Below are 22,042 nucleotides of genomic sequence, written 5' to 3' on the forward strand. Positions count from 1 at the left end.
TCGTCCAGATAAGGATAGACATGGATGTGTTGCCTCCGAAGGTGCACAGCTACTGTCGCCAAGCACTTGGTAAACACTCTGGGGGCTGCAGTGACCCCGAAATGCACGACCTTTAACTGGTAATGCTGGTTGTTTATGGTGAACCGGAGATATTTCCTGTGTCCTGGGTGAATTGGAATGTGGAAATATGCGTCCTTCAGGTCTAGGGTTGCTAGGAAATCTCCCTGACTGAGCAATTGTAGAACTTGCTGCAAAGTGAGCATGTGAAAATGTTCTGACAAGATGTATTGGTTCAGGGGTCTGAGGTCTGAGGTCTAGAATGGGCCTTAGAGACCCGTCCTTTTTTGGGATTAAGAAGTACAGTGAGTACACCCCTGTACCCTGTTGTTTAAAGGCACGAGTTCTATGGCCCCTTTTTGCAGCATGCAGATGACTTCTTGCTGCAATAAGTGCATGTGCTCTGCGGACATAGGACGGTGCCATGGGGGTATGTTGGGTGGAGTGGAGGTTAGCTCTAGACAATAGCCGTATTGGATAAGTTGTCTTACCCACCTGTCTGTGGTAATGCCTTCCCAAACTGGCAGGAACTGCTGAAGTCTTCCCCCGACCGGTGTTATATGGTCTGGCGGCAGTGACAAGACGTCACTGTTTATTGGTGGCGGAGGATCTGGCAATATTGTTTCCTCGTCCTCTGCTTTTGGAGCTGTTCCCATGGTATCCACCCCTATTGTTTTTGTTATAGGTGGTCTGTGTGCCTCCTTTGTTGTATTGGGCTTGCTGTGATGCTTGACCTCTAGAGGCTCCCCTGTTACCGGAGCGACGAAAGGAACCACCCCTGAACTGTTGTGACTGCAGAGCTCCCATGGATTTGGCTGTCTCAGTGTGTCTTAATTGTTTCTAGGGTCGTGTCTACATCGGGACCAAATAGAAAGTCAGGGTTAACCGGCTGATTGAGTAAAGTTGTTTGGATCTCTGGCTTGAAACCGGAGATGCGTAGCCAGGCATGCCTTCTGAGCATCACACTTGTGTTGATGGCCCTAGCTGCTGTGTCTGCTGCATCTAGCGCACATTTAATGGATGCATTTGAAATCAGCTTCCCCTCCTGTATTAGCATTTCTGCTCCCTCCTTATAAGCATCAGGCAGGTATTGTAGTAGCTGCTCTAACGTGTCGTAATGAGCCCTATCATATCTGGCTAATAGGGCCTGTGTATTTGAGATTCTCCAAATATTTGTCGCTTGAGCCGCTACTCGTTTGCCAGAAGCTTCAAAGATTTTGGCTTCTTTGTCCGGAGGAGGAGCATCACCACTGGTTTGAGAGTTCGCTCTCTTACGAGCATTAGCCACTACTAAGGAGTCCAATGGGAGCTGGCCTTTGATATACGTAGGGTCTACAGGCGCAGGCCGGTATTTCCTTTCAATTCTTGGGTTCACAACCCTTGCCCTTGTGGTGTCTTTGAAAATGTCACCAGCATGTTTAAGGACACCCTTTGCCTATGCTAATGTCTTTACTGATCTTTCTGAAGTTGAGAAAGTGTCAAATAAAAAGACTTCCTCTACTGGGTCAGCGTGCATTTGTATATCATGGTTATTGGCTGCCCTTTCAATCAATGCGTTAAACGCAGCTGTATCTTCAGTAGGCGAGGTTTTGACTGTATAGGACTGAGTGTCAGGCGTGGTGTGTGGCTCACCAGGGTCAACAGGGTCAGTCCAGGGTTGAGACTCCTCTTGATGTGTGTCAATAGGATAATTAAATTCCTCCTCATTGTATCCTTCCCCCACATCTTCATTGGTACGTGTGGGAGAATAGGTGTATTCCTGTCCATAGGACTCTACAGGTTCAAAAAGAACAGGTGAGGCGGCAGAGTCCCTCTTCTTTTTGAGTGGGATCTTGTATGACTCCATAGGACTCTCTGGAATGATCTTTCTTTTATAAATAGTGAGTCTGCCAGAATCCGAGTCGATGAATAGTTTTCACTGATTATCATAGGAGGGCGCTTGGAACACAACATCCTCTTCTATGGGCTGATGTCTCGAGGCTACCGACACCTTTTTGGCTGTGTCGGTGCATTTTTGTGGCTCGAACGCCTTAGGTTGTGCGGTCGGAGGCAGTCCGTACTTTATTGGTGGGGTAAGCATTGGCGACGGGCTGACCTTCTTTGAGGGTGGCGCCGTCTTCGATCCGACCGACTTCGTCTTACCACTAGTTTGTTTGTGGCCTTGCATCGATTTGAGCTCTTGTTGCGCAGCAGGCACGCTCTTCTGCTTCGACTTGACATGCTCTTTCGGGTCGATTTTGGTCTTCGACTCGAAGGCCTTGGCCACCAGTGGCTTGTAGGCTGGAAGCTTCGGATCGAGAGTCTTCTGAGCCTTGAGTCCCTTGTTAGTGTCGCCATCTTTGGACGTTGACGTCGACTGCGTCAGTGCAACGTGCTTGACCTTAGATACAGGCTTCGGCGCCCGATCTTCGGGTCGACATCCTCTTGTGACCCCGAAGGGTCGATGACACTCTTCAATTTGATTGGATCCGACGAATCCGAAGTCGTAGATCCGAGGACTGTTTTTAGCAGTTTCGGTTTCGATTTAGCCTCTGTTGGTTTCGGTTTACATTTAACCGCTGATTGTGGTTGATCGACCGATGGCTCCTTAGAAATATTCTTAGCCGGGCCTTGACGCGGGGCTATAGAATGTGGATTAAGATCTTGGCTAAGGCTTTCCGGCGATGCCTCAACCTGAGCCTTTGAAAGTACAGTGTCATTTTCGGGCCCTGCGACTGCGGTTGGGCCTTGTTCATCGCTCGAGTCGTCATCGACGGCTCCGTTGGCCTGTGCGTCGTCTCCTACCTCGACGACGTCTTCATCATGGACATAGTAGTCTTCTTTGTCCTCGTCATAGTTAGAGTTCTGCTCCGACGCAGGATCCGGCTGTTGTTCAGGATCCTCTTCATCGACAGCTCGCCGTCTTCAGCCTCGAAGATGTTCTCCGGGTCGGGCACTGTTTCCCGCGCCGACTGTCTCGCGGCGCGTCGAAGCCGAAGTGTTTTCTTCGACCTGAACCGAGAACAGGCCATGCAGCTGGCCTCGTCGTGGTCCGGGGATAGGCATTTATTGCACACCGGGTGCACGTCAATGTGAGGGTATTTAGAGTTGCAAACGGGGCATCGTTTGAACGGGCTCCGTTCCATCGTCGATCGTTGATGGGGCCTTTGGTGTCGAAAAAGGCAAGCGGCCTTCGACGTCCGGTTCGAAGAACTGGAACAAGTACGTGGCACGAACGAAAGACTATACGGACACCCTGAAGGCCTTGTGAAAAAGGGTTTTATATCAAGATTCCGAACTTGAGTTAAGAAAGTACATCCGAACCCAATGGCGGAAAAAAACAATCTGAGGATGGAGAGGATGCCCATGCGCACTGTATTCCAGGGTAGGAGCCACTTATCTCGTGATACTTCGAAGACTCTTCCAGGACAACAATGTGCGATCATCCGGACCCAACACTAGGAGGCGATCTATGCACAGATATGAATTCAGCAGCCCACATGCCTCGAACATATGTGATATTGAGTGTACTGGAAGTTTGTGGAGTGGGATTGTGGGTTATGGAGAGTATGTGGAATTTTGTGTTGTAGAGTGGTATATAGTGGAGCTTAATTATGTGGTGTGCTGTTGAATTTTGTGTAATGATGTGGCATTCTGTCGTGTGGATTGGAAGTATGTGGTGTTGAATAGTGTGGGGTGTAACTGCATGGATAATGAACACTAACTTGTCAAATGAAGCACACCACAGAAGCAACCACTTCCAGCAATCACGCAAGTTGACCTACGCAAAAGAGCAAATATTGAACACAAGCACACGAAAGCAGATACAACGGATAAATGCAGCAACCCTCAGTTCAAGCAGCACAGAGTAGTGCTGCAAAACACATTGCAGACAGCTGAGAAACATGCCACACACAGCTTAAAAACAAAAAACATAATAGGAGTACTAACGTAACATAATATAATGCATTTCACTTTGAAGATATAACCTCTCGTTGTTCCTAGGACTTGAATTGGAAATATAGAAGTGCAGGTACTCTCTCCCCTTTTCCCTTCTTGATCTTCTTGAGCACTCTAGGCAGAAGTGGTATAGGCGGAAGGCATAGAGGAAGACAAAACTCTACTCGCACCGAAAAGCATTGCCAATCATTGGCTGCCTTCAAAACTCCAACGCACAATACTGCTGACATTGCACTTTCTCTTCGGAGGCAAACCGATCTAACCAAGGCTCTCCACACCACGGAAAGACCTTGTGCCACCTCCGGATGGAGACACCATTTGTAATCAACCAGGCACCAATGGCTGAGTTTGTCCGCTCTGACACTCAAACATCCAGCCAGATGCTGAACTACCAGGGATATGCCCTGATGTTCCAGCCATGTCCAGAGGCGGAGAGCCTCCTGACAAAGGGTCTCAAAGACACCACCCTGCCCAGTTAGTTGCATTATCGCATGACAGTGTTGTTGTGCAGGAACACCTGCACTACTATCCCTTTGAGAGAGGGAAGAATGCTTTCAGTGTCTAATCGCCCGGAGCTCCAAAAGGTTAATATGGGAACCTGACTCTGCAGGAGAACAGATGACTTCTCCTCTCCTCTCCCGGGTGGCCACCCCATCACAGGAGTGACTCATCCGTCACCACCATCAGCTCTGGTTGGGGAAGGGAGAGGGAACCACCACTGCAGTTGCTGCGCAGTCCCCTTCGAAATCTGGGCGTAGTCGGAAAGATTCCCCTGATGCTGCGCCCACTGGAACTTCAGGAAGGCAGGAACAGGATATGGAATTAAGCGTCCTGCAAGTCAAAAACGCACATCTAATCTCCAGGGTCTATGGCAGAGAGGACCTGGGCCAAAGTGCGCATTTTGAATTTTTTTCAAAGGAAGAAGTTGAGGGTCCGATGTTTTAGGATAGAACGTTGGCTTTTGATTTTTGTGGGCACCAAAAAGTAGCGGGAATAACAACAACGTCCGACTTCTGGCACAGAGACCATTTCTTTGACCCCCTTGGCCAAGAGAGGCGTAACTTCCTCACGGAGAAGCGCCAAATGATCCTCCTGGATACGGCCGTAGGAGGGTGCCATGGGAGGGTAGTTTTAAAGGGAGGGAGTAGCCCCTTCGGCCTACCTGAAGAACCCATCTGACCCACGTGATAGACTGCCAGCAGAGGAGGAGATGCAAATCCTGCTTCAGACTGGCCGATGATGGGATTGAAACGATCCGTGGTGACTGTCACAGATGGAGTTGGGTCCCTGAATGGTCTCCCCAGTTATGTTGTTGGATGCCCACCATTGTATCTCTGCGTGCACCATTTGTGTAACAGCCACTAGATCCTCCCAACTAACTGTGGCTTGTGACTAACTGTTGTTGAGCCATTCTTGAAATGGGTGCATATGTAGGCGAGCGTGAGGGATAAGTGGGATACAGGATGCCATCATGCCCATTAGTTTCATTACTTTACTCACTGTAAGAGACTGTCCCCTCTGGTAGAGGCCTGTTTGGTGATGGATAGCTTGTATCCTGGCTTGTTTGGGATAAGTCTTGGCGATTACTATGTTCAGTCTTGCTCCCAGGAAGGTTCTCTCTCTTTCTGGTGTAGATTTCTTGTGGTTTACTGAGAAACCCAGAATTTATAGCATTTGAATTGTTTTTTGAACATGATCGTGACATATTTGTTTTGTGTGTCTCCTTATTAGCCAGTCGTCTAAGTAAGGGTACATGTGGATTTTTTCTCTTTTCAGGTGTGCTGCCACTGTGGCTAGACACTTCGTGAACACCTGTGTAGCAGATTTTATGCCTAACTGGAGTACCTTAAATTGGTAGTGTGTTCAGTTGTGCAGTAATCTTAGGGTGCTTTGTGTCTTTTGTTCATAGGGATATGTAAGTAGGCGTGCTTGAGGTCCATTGTTGCCAAATAATCCCCCTTTTGAATCTGTGGGATTATTTCTTTAAGGGTACACATCTTCAGGTGTTTTATTAGTATGAACTGGTTTATGAATCTTAAGTTCATGGTTGGCATTAGAGACTGGTCCTGTTTAGGTACTAGGAAGTATGGAGAGTACTTCCTTTGTACCATTCTTGTGTTGGTACCTTTTCTATTGCCTGTTTTAGGAATAGTTCTTGGATTTCTGCGTTTAGCAGTGTTTGTTCTGATCTTCATACTTTTCTTGCTTTGGGTAGATTTGTATTTAGTGTCTTTGTGAGCTCTATGCAATATCCGTAGTGTACCAATTTTAATATGCAATTGTCTGTTGTGATCCTTTTCCATTGTCTGTGGAAAAATGATCTTCTTCCCCCACTACTGGTGTCTTGTGTGGGTTCTTTTCCATGATTAAGTCAGTTAGATTCTTTCCCTCTTCCTTTAGAGGATTGGCCTCTTCCTCTGCCATTCCCTCTTCCTCAAAAGGGCTGCTTCTGTTGTTGTTGCCAGCCTTGGTAGCTAGACTGTTTACCCATCTGTTTGGGTTCTGTCCCTGAGATTGTTGTGGTGTCTGCTGTCCTTGACCAAAGCTGCCTCTACCTGTGGTTTTTCTGTTAGAGAAGCCTCCTCTTTTACAAGAACGTCTTTGCTGTAGGGCCCCCATTGCTATTGCTGTTTCAATGTCCTTTTTAATTAACTGAAGGGATTCATCCACTTCCTTGCCAAACAGAGCTTCTCCGTTAAATGGTCTGTTGATGATTGATATCTGAATTTCGTATTTAAAGCCAGAAATTCTGAGCCAGGCATGCCTTCTAAGGATGGTTTCTGTGCACATTTGCCTACTTGAGTATCTGTTGCATCTAGGGCTGACTACATTTTTCCCTTCTTGTTCAATAGATGTTGCCCTCTTCTTGTCCTCCTCAGTGAGTTTGTTCAGCAACTTTCTATTTCATCCCACTGTAGGTGGCCATATCTGTAACAGGGTCTTTGAGTTGGAAATGCACCACTGTGTTGCCGCTTCTTTTTCCATCCTTCTCCTCACCATATCCATCCTCTTACTTTCTTTCTCTGGTGGCGGCCCGGTGTTGAAGACTGCAGTTGCTCTCCTCCTTGTTGTGGTGACAATGATGGTGTCAGGTGTAGTAACTCCCTGTATGTACTTTAAGTCCTTTGAAGAGGGATTATATTTTTCTCCACTCTGGGAGTTACCCCTTTGTTTGAAGCTGGTTCTTTAAAGGCTTCTTTGCCTTGATCCAGGATACTAAGCAACATAGACAGATATTGTGTCCCCTGTGTTGCAGGTGCCAGGGTTTCCAGTAGGAAACATGTATCCCCCTTTTCTTCCTCTAAGGTTTGCTGCCCTTTTTACAATGTCCTAATAGAAAGTAATGTCATCTGGGGGTGATGCTTTCGAAGGGTAGCAGCAGATTTCTTCCTCTGTACTCTCTGTGTCGAGGTCATTCCATGTATCCTCTAAGGTTTTTGAGTTTTCCTCTTCCTCCGGTACGTCTCCGTATTCCTCGGGATCTTCGCCTCGAGGTTCCGGTATTGGTGGAGATTCAAAGATACCTTCTTCCTCCCTCTCGGCGTCTTCTACTTCTTCAGCGTCTAGGTTTTCTGGTTCCGCAGCCTGTGTATTATGGATTCGAAAATCCTTTAGTGAGGCTTCAACTTCATTTTTCTTTTGTATGAGCGTAGCCATCTCCTCCTCGAGTCTTCTACTTTTCCCTTCGACCAAGAGGGGCCCTCGGCGTTGGATGCCGGGGACTTTCTTTTTTTTCTGGCGTCAACGTTAGTCTTCGGCGGTGTTGTGCCCTTTTTTGGGGGTTAGTTGTCGACTCATGGCTTCGGTGCCTTTGGCGATTTTCCCTCTTCGGTAACTTTTGGATAGGTTCCGTGGTTTGTTTTTTTCGGGTTTTATTATTGCGACTGACCCTCTATCACCTTTTTGCTCGGCATCGGGGCAGCCATGGGTGCCTTATGTTCGTGGCCCTTCGGTTCCTACTGATCTTTATGGTGATTTACCTTTTCCGTCTTCTTTTTTGACTCTCTCGCCTTTTTTTCAGCGTTGATCTTTTCGGAGTTCTTTTCTAGGATCTCGACGTCCGATCCTTCGTGTGTGGAGTTCCCTGCTCTACTTCCTTGCTAGCGAAACCCAGGTCGGTCATGGAAGGTTTCTTCGTCGACTGCGACATTGTGTTGTAGTGGGCCTGTCTATGGTTTCGGCGTGTACTGAGCGTCTTCGGCAGGAACACTGCGCAGGCCTCACAGTCCTTGTTCTGATGATCTTCAGGCAAAGGTTACACACGCTGTGTGGGTCGTGTTGTGCCTATTTGGGGTGGCACTTGGTTCAGAATCAGAAAGAGGTATTCTCCATGACCCCTACCTCGCCATTTGTGGACTAGAGTAGTTCCCTAGTGTTCAAACGGATGCTCTGCTCCTGCCTCCGGCCATGTCGTCGGTTGATCGATAACACTTTGAAAACTTTCTTTGGAGCTTCCCATCTTGCTTCCAGACCCAGCGGCACAAAAAATAATCTGAAGATGGCCACCACGCACGACGACCTCCAGGATACCGTCTGACGTCACACAGGAGACGTACCTAGCACCAAATGGTGGTCGACAGCGACCAAAACAAGAGAAAAAAAAGACAATTACAGACCCAACCACTTGATGGTGGAATAATGCACAGCATGTGAATCCAGAAAAGGATACAGACTGCAAAACCACTTTGTCAAGCTGGAAAAAGGTTATTTTATGTTTAGTGCCTGTAGCTCACCCACTCTCCTCAAGCTTCGGGGACAGGAGTTGGCATAACGGCTAGGGCGGTCGACCTCGAATCTGGGGAACTGGATTAGAGCCTCGGCAACGACGCTGAACATCCTTTGATTCTGGACAAATCACTTAATGTCCCCGTGCCTAACAAAACAAGCATTTGCAATGCAATAGGTCTCGCATTTTCGAAACTTTAACCTATTGGTATTGTAAACTACAACGCCTTTTATTACTGCAGGTTTTTTAAACAAATAAAAGGCATGGTCATTTACAATGCCAATAGCTCAATATCTCGCAATTGCGAGACCTATTGCATTGCAAATGCTTGTTGAAAAATGCAGTTGAGGGTTTCATCCTGATTTCAGTGGGGAAAAAATTCCAAATTCTCGGGGTGATACCCAAAAAAACGTGATTTTAAGTTTCCTTTTTATTGAACTATGAAGCCTTGAATTTTATACACATTGGAGGGCGGAATTATCTGCCCTGTACGTACATTAGTGTCCCATAGATGATGGAATATGGTAAACCAAATGGCTCAGTGGCTGAAACTGCCTTTAAATCAGCATAGAAAGCCAACCCTTTCTTTCTGGAGGACTTTTTCCTCCAGGGAGATGGTCCCTCTACCCTTAGAAACATTTGATAGTTGAGGAAGAGGAGTCCTTCACTGATGGAAACATCACTCTAACTATTCAACAATAAAGATGCGTTTCTTTTTTAAGTGTTTGGCCTTTTGAAATCCATATTGCTATCCCTTAATACCCCTCCCAGCCCCCCAACCCCTCCCCCCATAGCTGTGGACATAGAAGGGTAAATCCTTGATTCTCCGACACTGCTCCCAGTTGCTGAAGCCAAACTCACACTTCTTGGAAACCTAGCCTAGGTTCGGTGATGAATCCCTAACAATGCACGTCATTTGGTACATCAGAAGGCTGGTGGTCATGTTCAGGGGACACTTCAGTCTGATACGAGAAAATCAAGTACCGTGCTGTCATAAAATTGTACCACAAACAGATTGCTGAAGCCAAAAGGGATTATCTCGAGCACAGAATAGACCAAGCTGACAACATGAGTAGGGAATTGTTCAGAATTGTGAAAGAGTTTGTTGATCCAGCTGCAGGTGCCCTCTCACACTCTCATACTGAAGAGTGGATTAGGCAGCTTGCTGACTTTTTTGTCACAAAAATTATAAAGATTCAAGACTCCTTCCCCCCCGTGGATCCTTCTATGGATGCCGATGCCTCAGGTTGCAAATGGAGGTCGGCACCATCTTTAGAGGTAGAGTCCGGGCCCACACTATCGGTCTTTCCCCAGTTGTCCTGTGAAACATCGCTTGAGCTACTATCCCGGCTTCAATCTGGCTCACCTCTGGATGCTTGTCCAGCAAAGTGTCTGGCCAAGGTGGCATCGGCAGTAAACAGCTTGCTGAATCCCTTGCTCAATTTGTCATTGAGCTCCGGGGTGGTACCTCGAGAATGGAAACACGCACTCATTCTGCCGCTGATCAAAAAATCTCTGCTAGATCCCTTGCAGCTGGCTAACTACAGACCGATCTCCCTCCTCCCTGCTCTGGCGAAGGTGGCTGAGAAACATGTTCAGCATACTCTTACCACCTTTATTGAGAATAACAACTTGCTCCATGATTCTCAATCTGGCTTCCGTGCTAACTATAGCACGGAGACAGCCCTCGTGGAGGTGACTGACGCCATCAGGGAGACGCTCGATCGGGGGGGGGAAAGGCTATGTTAGTCATGCTGGACCTGTCGGCGGCTTTCGACAACGTCCCACACGCAGGTCTCCTTTTAAGACTCAGGGAGATATGACTGCGGGGGACGATGTTGGATTGTTTTCAATCCTTCCTAGCCGACCGTCGACAGGTGATCTGGGCTCCACCGTTCTCCGCGGAAATGCCATGGCTAGAGGTGGGGGTGCCTCAAGGGTCCATTCTGAGCCCCACCATCTTTAACATCTACATGGCCCCTCTGGCGAGGGTAGCGGAGGCGTTTGAGGCCCGGGTCATTTCATACGCTGATGACACCCAGCTCCTGTTTACCTGCAGGAAGGGAGAGGTCTTTGACGGTGACAGAATCAAAGACTGTCTGAGTGCAGTCTTTGCGTGGTTTCAGCGGCACAGCCTGAAATGCAACTCGGATAAGTCTGAGCTGCTCTTTTTTGGCTGTGCCCCCGATCCTGGCTGGAAGTCGTGGTGGCCCCAGGACATGTTCCCTCCTGAGAAGTCATCATCCCAAGTGAAAAACCTTAGAGTTGTGTTTGATGACGACCTCTCTTTTCGACCCCATATTTTGGGGCTATCAGGGAAATGCTTTGGCATCCTCAAGATGCTCAGGAAATTCCTTCCACAGATCTCCCTGCAATATCGTAAGACTGTAGTCCAGGCGCTTGTGCGGTCTCGTTTAGACTACGCAAATGCGCTCTTTGCAGGCCTGCCAAAGTACCTTCTGTCCAGACTGCAAATTGTCCAAAATTCGGCGGCCAGAGCCATATTCGGCCTGCCAAGGAGAGCCAGTGCCTCATTGCTGCTAAATAGGTTGCACTGGCTACCTATTTCTAGCAGAATCAGGTTTAAAATCCTCACGCTGGCGTTCAAAGCCCTCCACTCTGTTGGCCCCAACTACATTAGGAAGCGCATTGCTTTCTATGTTCCGCGGAGGATGTTGCGGTCAGCCGATTTGGCTAAAATGGTGGTACGTGCTGTCAAACGAGTCCGGATGGGAGGCCGGTCCTTTCAATATGTGGCAGCTCGTTTTTGGAATGAGCTCCCTCTCTCCCTCCGTAAAGCTAATAACCTCCTAGCTTTTAGGAAGGAGCTGAAGACCGTGCTCTTCTCCATGTGATCACTGTGACTGTTGCGTTTCTGCCTTTGTGTCTCTGGGTTTCTCAGGCCTCTTTGCTAAAGCGCCGGGACACCCTTTGGGGTAGCCGTGTGCTCAAAAAGTACGGCTATAACATAACATTTGTTTTTATGCTCGCTCCGAGACACTTGTAACCCGGGTCTACTGAACCTTAAAATGCTTTATTGTAAAATGATTCCTTGTTTCTTGATAAGAGACTCACGCTTGAATCAGCCCCGGCTAGGATGAACCCGTTAACCTGGGAGCGGAGACGATACATTCTTGTGGGAAGACAATGTCTGTACAACACCACAACAAACCACAGACACAGAGCACATGTGCCAGAGTGAGTCCGCTTACAGGCCCCGCAGCCCCCCAGAGGGGCACTCAGAGCGTTATGGTTTGCATCAGAGATGCTATGGTCAGAAATATGGTTTTATTGAGCGAATCCTGCCCCCGCCATCTGATGCCCCCACGCCCGCGGTGTTATGAACACAGAGATACACCTGCACACACAGACAACAGGTAAAAGGAAGGAGACGCAGACACACAAACAGCCATGCACACTCGCGTACACACATACACACAGGCACAGACAACAGATTGAGGGAAAGAGACACAGGCACAAACAGGCATGCACACTCACGAACACACAAAGACACATACATGCACACAGACACATATCAGTAAACAGACACCCACATTAACCAGACAGACAAACACCCGAAACAAACAGGCACACAGTGAAACAAATGCACAGACACACACGTACACAAAACCAAACACACACAATCAGGCAAACATACATGCACATTGGCCCACACACAAAGATAAGCACAACACTACACAAACACACAAAGACCCCAAAAATTCGGAACACAAATCAAACGGTCTTAATATCTACCCTGGAAAACATCCTTTAAAAGCTAACCCTGCATATGATGTGTTTAACAAGCAGGGGCACACAAACACACAGCATGCCCACACAACATGCAGGCTACACAATGGGTGCGCTTTGACAACCGTATATAAAATAGGCATGCGCGCCGACTGTACAACGCTTAGACTCGGCAAGCAGACCTAGATAAAAACAAGATCCTTTTATTTTAATGCACACACACAACTTACGTTCACAAATTGATATAAAGGTCTGCTAACAGCACCCAAGAGGGCGATGTAGGGGACAGGCTATGCATAGCCTGCTGTATAGCGGCTGAAGGTACCCGCACGAGAAACACACAGCGCTAGAAACTTACAGGAACAGAACGGTACAAACAGCAAGAGTTCCACGAGGACTGCTCAAGGGTCAACAGCGAATAATAAATATGAGGCACAAATAATAATAAATATATTGAATGCATTGTAGTGTTAAAGACTATCTAAATTCGGCACAACATTGTAAAAACCAGCACGGTCCCTAAAGAGGATCGCGCCGGAGCATGGGGCTGTCATATCTTTATGGGGTCATGTGTTTAAACACATGGCCACATAAAGATAAGAAAGTGCTTCACGATAGCCGTGAAGCAGGTCACCGAATCCAGATCGCAAGCCGAAGGGAGGCAACCAAAACACCTTTTTTCTAATGGCAGGCTAACGTTTAACATAAACGGTGACTCTGGCCAATGGGAATGAGTAGCGGGGCTTAAAGCCCTCTTCTGAAAACCCTCTCCTACAAAATCTCTCACAGAGGCGGAGTAGGGCTCTGCCCTGCAACGCACCCAAGACCTAAAAATGAATGCATCCTCGTGTAACGCAACTGGTGCTATGTAAAGCGCTCTGATACCCGATACCTTCGGGTCAAGTTTGCGTTACATAAAACTCCGTAAAAATAAACAGAAAGCGACTTTCCATGAAAGCAACTGCAGTTCACATTTATGCATTGGTTCAAAAGGTAGACACAATATTCGTGTAAGAACTTTGTTAAGATTACACACTGGGGCAGGTGGAAGTCTTGTTGGTATTACCCTTTTTAATCCTTACATAAATGCTTTGATAACTGGTAGTCTAAACGGAGACAAATGCTGTCTATTTTGTAGGAACGCAGATATTGCAGCGAATGCAAGCGGATGGATGTGTATGGTAATCTGGACTGCTGCAATTGTAGTAAGTAAGATGATATTTTGTATGGAAGCATCCGAAGGTTTGATAAGGTTATTAGTAGTAGTATATTTAAAAATAGTTTCCATTTAGCTGCATAACGAACTCTTGTAGTAGGCCTTCTGGCCTCTTTTATGATGTTCATGTGTTCATACAGTCTGGTGGAAGATTCAGATAACCAAACTCTGACTTCAGGAACCAAATCGCTAAGTTGAGCTCTTTGGCATCTGGATGTCTTATTTCTCCATGGCTCCGAGTGAGGAGACCGGAAGCGAGATGCAGCTTTTGATGTGGAACTACTGATACCTATTAAAGAAAGTGGCTCTGTATATACTGCACCAAGGTAAGGTACAGTGTGCACAGAGTCCAGCAGTCTCCAGAGGTTTGGCAGAGGATAAAGTTAGATATAACCTTATTCTCTAAAGTGGTAGCTTGGTCGAGCAGTAAGGTAGTATCATAGGACAGTGTAAAGCATTTGGTGTAAACACTCAGTCAGCAAATGGTTTCACACACTCAAGAACTGAACTCTAGGCCAATAGTTTTGTAGATAAAAATATACTGTTGTTTTTTTAGACCCACAGGTTGGTATAAAAATACTTTCTCAGAATGAGATGCTACAGTTATTTGGCGGTGCGGTCGGACCCGCGAGGTACGGAGCGAGGGGGTCCACTGCCTACAGCAGCTACGGGCTTGATCACCAGTACACGGGTGGAGCCTGTACCGGTGCGAGTGGCAACAGAAAGGGTCTTCGCACCACTGAAACGCCTCTGAGAGCGGAACGCAAAGTCGGAGCTCTCAGCTCAACCGATCACCTCGCACCATACCAGGCGCCTCACATTCAGAACTCGGGCAGATAGGGAGTTCGGGTGCAGATTGAAGTTGTAGTTTGCAACTCCCCATCCCCACCGGTCGATGGCTGGTTGTGTCTCTCTGCCACGAGCAGAGCCTGCGAGCGCTTCTGCATCGGACCTCCGAGCACGCTGATATGGCGTTGAGGATCCCGGATGGCGCCAGTGTGTGGGTGCTCGATCTTTGTCCTACATGCAGCAGGGTGTTTACATCCCGAAATAGAGTCCCCTGCTATACCAGAGCTTTTTCTCCCGAAAGCTGCCTGACTTTGAAATGGCGGATCAGTTCAGTCTTGACTTTAAGCCTTCTAAATGCCGCAATCCTTGATCTTAACTGGCATCAACACCTCTGGGCCTCATCTGGCATCCAACTAAGGGGGCTCGTACACCTCGGAGAGAAGGTTGCAGGGCCCTTGGTGTTCATGGGGACCGACGCCTGACCCCAAAATGGCGCCCACAACAATTCAACAATTCAAGATGACCCGGGTGATCTAACGCTGAACCCGGGGGTCTTCCTCATCAACACAGCTCTGTTTTTCTTCTCCTGGCAAGAGCTCTTCAGCAGATGCCATGGTGAGTAGTTTCTCACCCTCCTACAGCCCAAGCGTTAATTGACATGTTATACAGAGTATTAAGTGGTCTGCCAGTTCTACCACACTTGTCTCAGCAATCTTAATGGCGTCTAGCGTATCCGACATATCGGATACTTAGCTCATTTTCATGGCTCTATCATTACCCAGAACAACTAGTTCCTATTGTGAAAGAGAGGGATATAGGAGAAGCTCCGCCTGATCCGAAAATGGTGTCCGTCTCTCCCTTGTTGCCTCCTCGCGACAACACTCTCCTCCATGAAAGACTAGAGGACACTGACTCTGGCCTCTTGCTGCTCCTGGTTTCATCAATCACCTATCCTTGAATGACTGATATATTTGGGGATGGCTGAATGTAACACTAAGGTCAATAGTCCCCTGAATTACCCTAAGATGGCTGCCATAGTAGTCCCCTCCACGCTTTTACTTCCCTGGGACAATAATTGGACATTGACCAGACCTGGCACCTATCCGCTAACCTGCTTACACATCAGGACTTGGAACCTGCGGTACTTACCGCAAACTTCAGAAACCTAGCGATTTGGCCGATGCCTGGTGGAGCTACCAGATAGCTAATGAGGAGATTGGTTGTGAACTCTCCCCCCCCACACCCTGCCATCACCTACCCAGCCGGAACTTGGGTAGAGTTTCCCCTTGTCTCTACATAATATCTTCCTCCTACCCCTTTACCCTATCTCCTTACCCTTCCTAGCGCCATTCACCTTGTCCCCCATGTTCTTCAAATGCTTTTCTTGATACTTCTGTAACTTGTCACTGATGAAAAATTGCAACATTATTGTTCATCATGTAAAACACTTGCCCCTATCCCCTCTCCCCTGATTCTCTCCCCTTACCTGCCAAACCGCCTAGCCCCATGTCCTTTGAACCCTTTGACTAAGCACTCCTAACCTTGTTAGGGAAAGATCCAATATTTATACTCTGGAGTCTCAGCGAACCTGCTGAGAGAGTCCACAGTGCCAATGGAGCCACTCACAGCTGAGGTATGGTTTGGCACCTCTTGCCAAAGCACTCCCTCTCCCCTTTTTCGGGAAGGATCCAGTTTGTAGGTCTTGGAGTCTCAGAGACCCCTCTGAGAGAGTCCACTGCATAAAGGGAGCCTCTCGCAACAGAAGATGGGGAAATGATACCACTTCCCCTAGGATGACAGCTTACTAGACTTGGACCTAGCTTTGACTAGTCTACCGGTCTGTGTCCCCGTCGGCCTCCCCCTCCTCTTTCCATGCTGTGTCTCTCACCCTCCCATCCTCTCTCTCTCTCCCTCCTTCATTCTCCGTCTACTTCCCCCGCTCCTACCCACCTCCCCCTAATCTCTCCCCTGGCCTGCTTTTTCCCTTTCGTATATGTTCTTATTGTTTTTCTCATCCTTACAAGTAACTATATTGCCATGCTCCAATAATTGTGTAACCTTTGTAACAATGTATCCTGCAACTATGATCTTAACTCTGATACCTCTGGCTCCAGCCAGCGCTATATAAAACCTTTAAAATAAATGAGCAATAGACTTTTAGATGCAATAGATACAGTTCTTGCAATATGCACGACTTCACACAATTATAAAATTGAGCTCAATGGGAATTTTAAGCAACTGCAACATTTACTTTACAAACGTTTTTCTTACTCGGGCCTGGATCATGGATTCAGCCGTGATGCATTTCCTGAAAACAGTTGAAGAAAATCGTTTTTGTTATACAGGCGATTTTTAAGGAATATTTGTATGTAACAAAATCCGACATTTAGAAGAATTTCTGGGAAAAAACAGCCAATGTTATCCTACGGAAGAAAAGTAGGTTATCGGAAAATCACAGTTATAATCACTTTCTCGGATCAGTGCTTGTTACCTAAATCCAGTACTGGGATCTCTCCTGGAAACAGGTGAGTAATTTCGTTTACATTGATCGGATGATTTTTTGTGAATATTTTAAAGTTTCAAGACTCAACACTTCGAAGAATTTACAAGTGAAAACCAGTCAATGTTACCCTATGGAGAAAATGTAAGTTATCAGCTTTCAGGTAAGTACTCAACTTGCAGAGTTAATGTTCTGGGTAAGACTCAGGGGTCTTTCAGGTTCGTACAGCAGTTACACCCTCAGCGACACGTGCAGAGAGAGTAGGCCCAATGTTAGCCCTTGGCGGGTAGGGGGCCCTCGGTTGGAAACTGCTAGAAGGCAGGCTACACTGCTGTGGGAACGGAGCTCTTGGTCACTTGCTCAGTGCAAGCAGGGAAGTCAAACAGGACAGATGGTGCACTCCCAGCGACACTGGGGCAGGGTGCTTTTGGGCCGTCGGGCGCCCAATAGATTTCAAAGGGAAAGCTGCGTGACAAACAAAGGCTGCAAGCTCAGGGACGAAGATACTTCAGGTGCGACCAACACTTCGAGGGGTAAGTTGGGAAGCTGTAGGTTGGGTGTACACCCAGGAGTTGGGCACAGGGGGCCGTGAGGAGCCTGGTGCCGGGCGTGTTTAGGCTTCGGGAAATCTTACCCTCTGCTGGTCGCGGTAGGGGGGGTCCCTGGTGTTAAGGCTGCAGGTGTAGTAAGGAGCGTCAAGGGAAAACCATGGGTGCTTGATTCTTGGTCACAGTTGCCGGGGGGACGTCTTCGCGGTCTTTGTTCCCTTGGGCAGGGGCCGGGCTCGGCGGGTGCAGAGTGTGATGGATTCGCAGTTCCTGGCTGGCACCAGGATTTTAGATGTTTGAGCAAAACCACTGCTCGTGGGAGTACCAGTCTATAGTTGATCAAGGCAGTCAGGTCCTCCGGGGTTTTTGAGGTTGCTGACCACAGGAGACGCCGGGGTTTAGCAGGAGCAGGTTCGAGGGTCGACAGGCCGGTAGGGCTGGGGTCAAGTCAGTTGGTGTCGTCCTCTTGTTAGCAGCTGCACGGCTGGTCTTCTTTCTTCTTGTTTTGGAATCTGGGTCTGAGAAAGGTAGGTTCAGGGTGCCCCCAAGTACTAAATGTAGGGGTGTTTACAGGTAGGTAAGGGCAGGGGGACCAATGGGTCCCTTCCCTGGGGTGGGTACAACCCCTATCCTGCCACTCTCCAGTGGGAGGGCGGCAGGAGCCTGTTCCTGGTTGGCTGGTTCCCCCATCCTCAAGATGGCGGGAACTCGAGGTTGTGCTTCACCTTGCCTCCCCCACCCTAGGGATGGAGTTGGCAGAGGTGGGCAAACAGCTAGTGGTATGGAAAGGCCCACGAAGGTGGTACACCTTTGAAGCCTCTCCTTCATGAATCCTGCCCATCCTGGGGGGGAGGAGGCTTGGCCCCTCATCCCAGGATATGCATTGTTTCAGGCCCCCGAGAGCGGCAAGCTCTCAGCCCAGGGGTCCAGAAACATGTCTAGGGATGGCAGCCTCGGCAGCCACTCAGTCAGGTCACAGGGAGTTGGTCGAGTTTACAGGGGGCATCTCTTTTTACATTAAATTCCACACTGGCATCAGTGTGGGATTAATGTGCTGAGAAGTTTGATACCAAACTTCTCAATCTACAGTGTAGCCATTATGGTGCTGTAGAGTTCGTAACGACAACCTCCCAGCACCATATACTCCTAATGGTAGCACTGCACTTACAGTGCCCAGGAATGGTCCTGGGTACAGTAGGGGTACAGGGCTCATGCACCTGGACCCTCACCACTGGCATTGGGCACCCAGCTAGAGGGGTCACTCGTGTATGCTAGGGCAGTGTTTGGTGGACATGGCACACAGGGATTTGTGCCATGCCGACTCTTTTGTTTTGTTCTGCACCCAGACACGCAGCCTGCCAAGGCAGTGTGTGTGTGTCAGGGCACAGGGCCTCTAAGGGTGGCACAATAAGTGCTGCAGCCCTTAGAGGCCATCTCTGGTCACTGTGCCCTGGGTACCTAGGGTACCATTTACCAGGGGCTATGTGGCTTCATGCAGTTTTAGGGAAGGAACACAGGCCCTGAGTACCTGGTTGGCAGAAGCCAAGAGCACACTCAGTCAAAGTACATCAGCAATTCAGCAAAAAGTGGGGACATACCATGAAAGAAAGAGGGCGCTTTCTCACAACCTCCAACAGGCCCATGTGGGAGTTACTAGGATTAGTGTGAGGGATGTTTGCCTGAGTTTCTGAACCACTAGTGGAACGTGTGAGAGAGGCAGAAAAGCCTAGGCAAATATTCCTGACCAGTTCATCTATAGAGCACTGCCTTTGGAGAATGGGTATGTGTAGGGAAGTGGGTTTCTGTTGCAGTAACCCCCCCACTTTTTGCCTGATAACTGATGCACTTTCCGTTGGTGTGCCCTGGGTCCCTGCCAATCAGGTATCCAGGGCCTGTGTGCCTTCCCTAAAAACTGTACTAAAGCCTAAACTCAATTGGCATCTCTGGACACAGGTAAGCCCCTGGTAGATGGTACCCAGGACACAGTGACCAGCGAAGGCCCCTAAGGGCAGCAGCACTTATTGTGCCACCCTTAGAGGCCCTGTACCCTGACACACACACGCTGTCTTGGTGCAGAACCAAACAGAGTCGACATGGCATACCTCAGTCACCCCTCTAGCAGGGATCACTACGCCAGTGGTGTGGGCACAGGTGCATGAGCCCTGTGCCCTACAGTACCCAGGGCCATTCCTGGGCCCTGTAAGTGCAGTGATACCATTAAGAGTATATGGTGCTGGGAGATTGTCATCACGAACTCCACAGCACCATAATGGCTACACTGAAGACTGAGAGGTTTGGTATCAAACTTCTCAGCACAATAAACCCACCCGGATGCCAGTGTGGGATTTAATGTGAAATGCACTACAGAAGGCATCTTAGAGATGCCCCCTGAAACCTAACCCACTACCAGTGTCCTGACTAAGTGGCTGCCTAGGCTGCCACACAGCAGACATGTTGCTGGACCCCTGGGTAAAGTGCCATCCGCTCTCCTGGGCCTGCAACAATGCACATCCTGGGACAAGGTGCTAGGTCTCCTCCCCCAGGATGGGCAGGGGGAGCTTCAAAGGCATGCTGCCTTTGTGAGCTTCCCCATGCCACTTGCTGTACTCAGCAACTGCCCCCCCCCCCCCCCGGGTTCCGACACCCATTCTAGCGGGACGGCAGGCAGGTAAAACAAAGGAAGGGAAGGGGATGTGCCAGCCTCTGCCAACCCCACGCTTCAGGTGGGAGAGGCAAGGTGAAACACAACTCCAGGCTCCCACCATCTTGAGGATGGGGAGCCCTGCCTTATCAGAGATACACTTCTGCCTCCCTCCCACAGGAGAGGAGCAGAATAGGGGGTGTACTCACCCCAGGACAGGGACCCATTGGTCCCTGCCCTTACCCTACCTGTAACGCCGCAAAATTTGGTATCTAGGGCCACCCTGAACCTTTCTTCCTCAGATCCGGATTTCAAACAAGCAAGAAGATCAAGAAACCAGAGACCAGCCGTGCACCTGCTAACAAGAGGATGACACCAACTGACTTGGCCCCAGCCATACTGGCCTGTTGATTCTTGAACCTGCTCCTGCGAAACTCCGGCGCCTTCAGTGGTCAGCAACATCAAAAACCCCAGAGGACCTGACTGCCTTGAGACTCTACCAAGACTGGGACTCCCACGAGCAGTGGTTCTGATCAAAAAGCAACACCCCTGGTACCAGCCAGGAACGGCGAATTCAGCACACTCTGCACCCGCCGAGCCCGGCCTGTGTCTGAGTGGACAAAGACCCTGAGGGCGTCCCCCCGGAGATTGGGACCTGAAAACCAGTGCCCAAGGACCCTCCTCGATGACCCAGATGACGTCTGCAGCCTCACAACAAGGGACCCCTCCAACCGCAACCAGCAGAGGGTAAGATTTCCCGACATCAAAAGACACCCCTGCAGCCGGTGCCCCGCAGCCCCCTGTGCCCAACTACTGGGCGCCTACCTATCCTCCAAGATCCCAACTTACCCCTCGAAGTGTTGGCCGCTCCAGAAGATTCTCCCTGAGCCTGCAGCCTTTGTTCATCTTCCAAGTTTTCCATTTAATAACATTGAGTGCCCGACGGCTTAAAAGCACCCTGCACCTAGCCGCCTGAGTGCCCCTGGGAGTACAACCTTTGTCCTAATCTACTTCCCCATTTGCCCTGAGCAAGTGACCAGGAGCCCAGCTCCCTCAGCCGCGTGGCCTGCTTGCCAGCAGCCACCAACCAAAGGCCTCCTGCCGCTCATAGGCTAACATTGGGCCTAACTACCTCTGCACCCACCTGCCCCTCTGCTGCTGAGGGTGTACCAACTCTACTTACCTGACCCTGGGAGACCCCTGAGTCTATGCCCAGAACTTTAACTCTGCCAGTCGAGTACTTAGCCAAAAGCTGATAACTCACTTTTCTTCCATAGGGTAACATTGACTGTTTTCACTCAGAATTTCTTCCAAGTGTGTAGTTTTGAAACTTTAAAATATTCATCTAAATTAGCCGAACGAATGCCGATTTACTCGCCTATTATCAGGGGAGAACCCAGTGCTGTACCTCTTAGCCCAGCACTGCACATGAAAAGTATTTATAACCGTGATTTACTGTTAACTGCATTTTCATCCATAGTAATCCATTGTCTGGTTTTCACCAGAAAAACTTTTAAGTGTCCAATTTCAAAACTTACAAATATTCCTAAAAAAATCATCTGTAAGACTTAAACGCATTCTTTCAATTGTTTACAGGGGATACACGAGTGCTGGATCCAGGCTCCAACACAGAGTAAGAAAAATTAACGTTAAAACTACTTACCTGCTAAGTGAATTTCCTCCCATAGGATAACATTGGTGATTCTATGTGAAAAAGTTTGTGTCCACTTTTAAAATACGATAACATTCCTTAAAAATCCCATATGTAACCAAAACGCTTTTACTCAACTGTTTACAGGAGATGTCCCAGGACTAAATCTAGGATCCAGTCCTATGGTTAGAAAAGTAATCCTTAAAGTAATTAATTGCATTTACC

The 22,042-nt window shown here is 48.5% G+C and overlaps 1 protein-coding gene and 1 pseudogene across 1 annotated transcript in view; both read right to left on the reverse strand.

Annotated features, from left to right (window-relative positions):
• Positions 1 to 22,042, reverse strand: part of LOC147672480 (CREB-binding protein-like) — a 307,545-nt gene that overhangs the window by 51,395 nt on the left and 234,108 nt on the right. The gene's annotated exons all lie outside the window — the stretch shown is intronic.
• Positions 878 to 2,945, reverse strand: LOC147672481 (uncharacterized; annotated as a pseudogene).

This window comes from Lissotriton vulgaris, unplaced genomic scaffold (assembly GCF_964263255.1).
Source record: "Lissotriton vulgaris unplaced genomic scaffold, aLisVul1.2 SCAFFOLD_2147, whole genome shotgun sequence".
Taxonomy (NCBI): Eukaryota; Metazoa; Chordata; class Amphibia; order Caudata; family Salamandridae; genus Lissotriton; species Lissotriton vulgaris.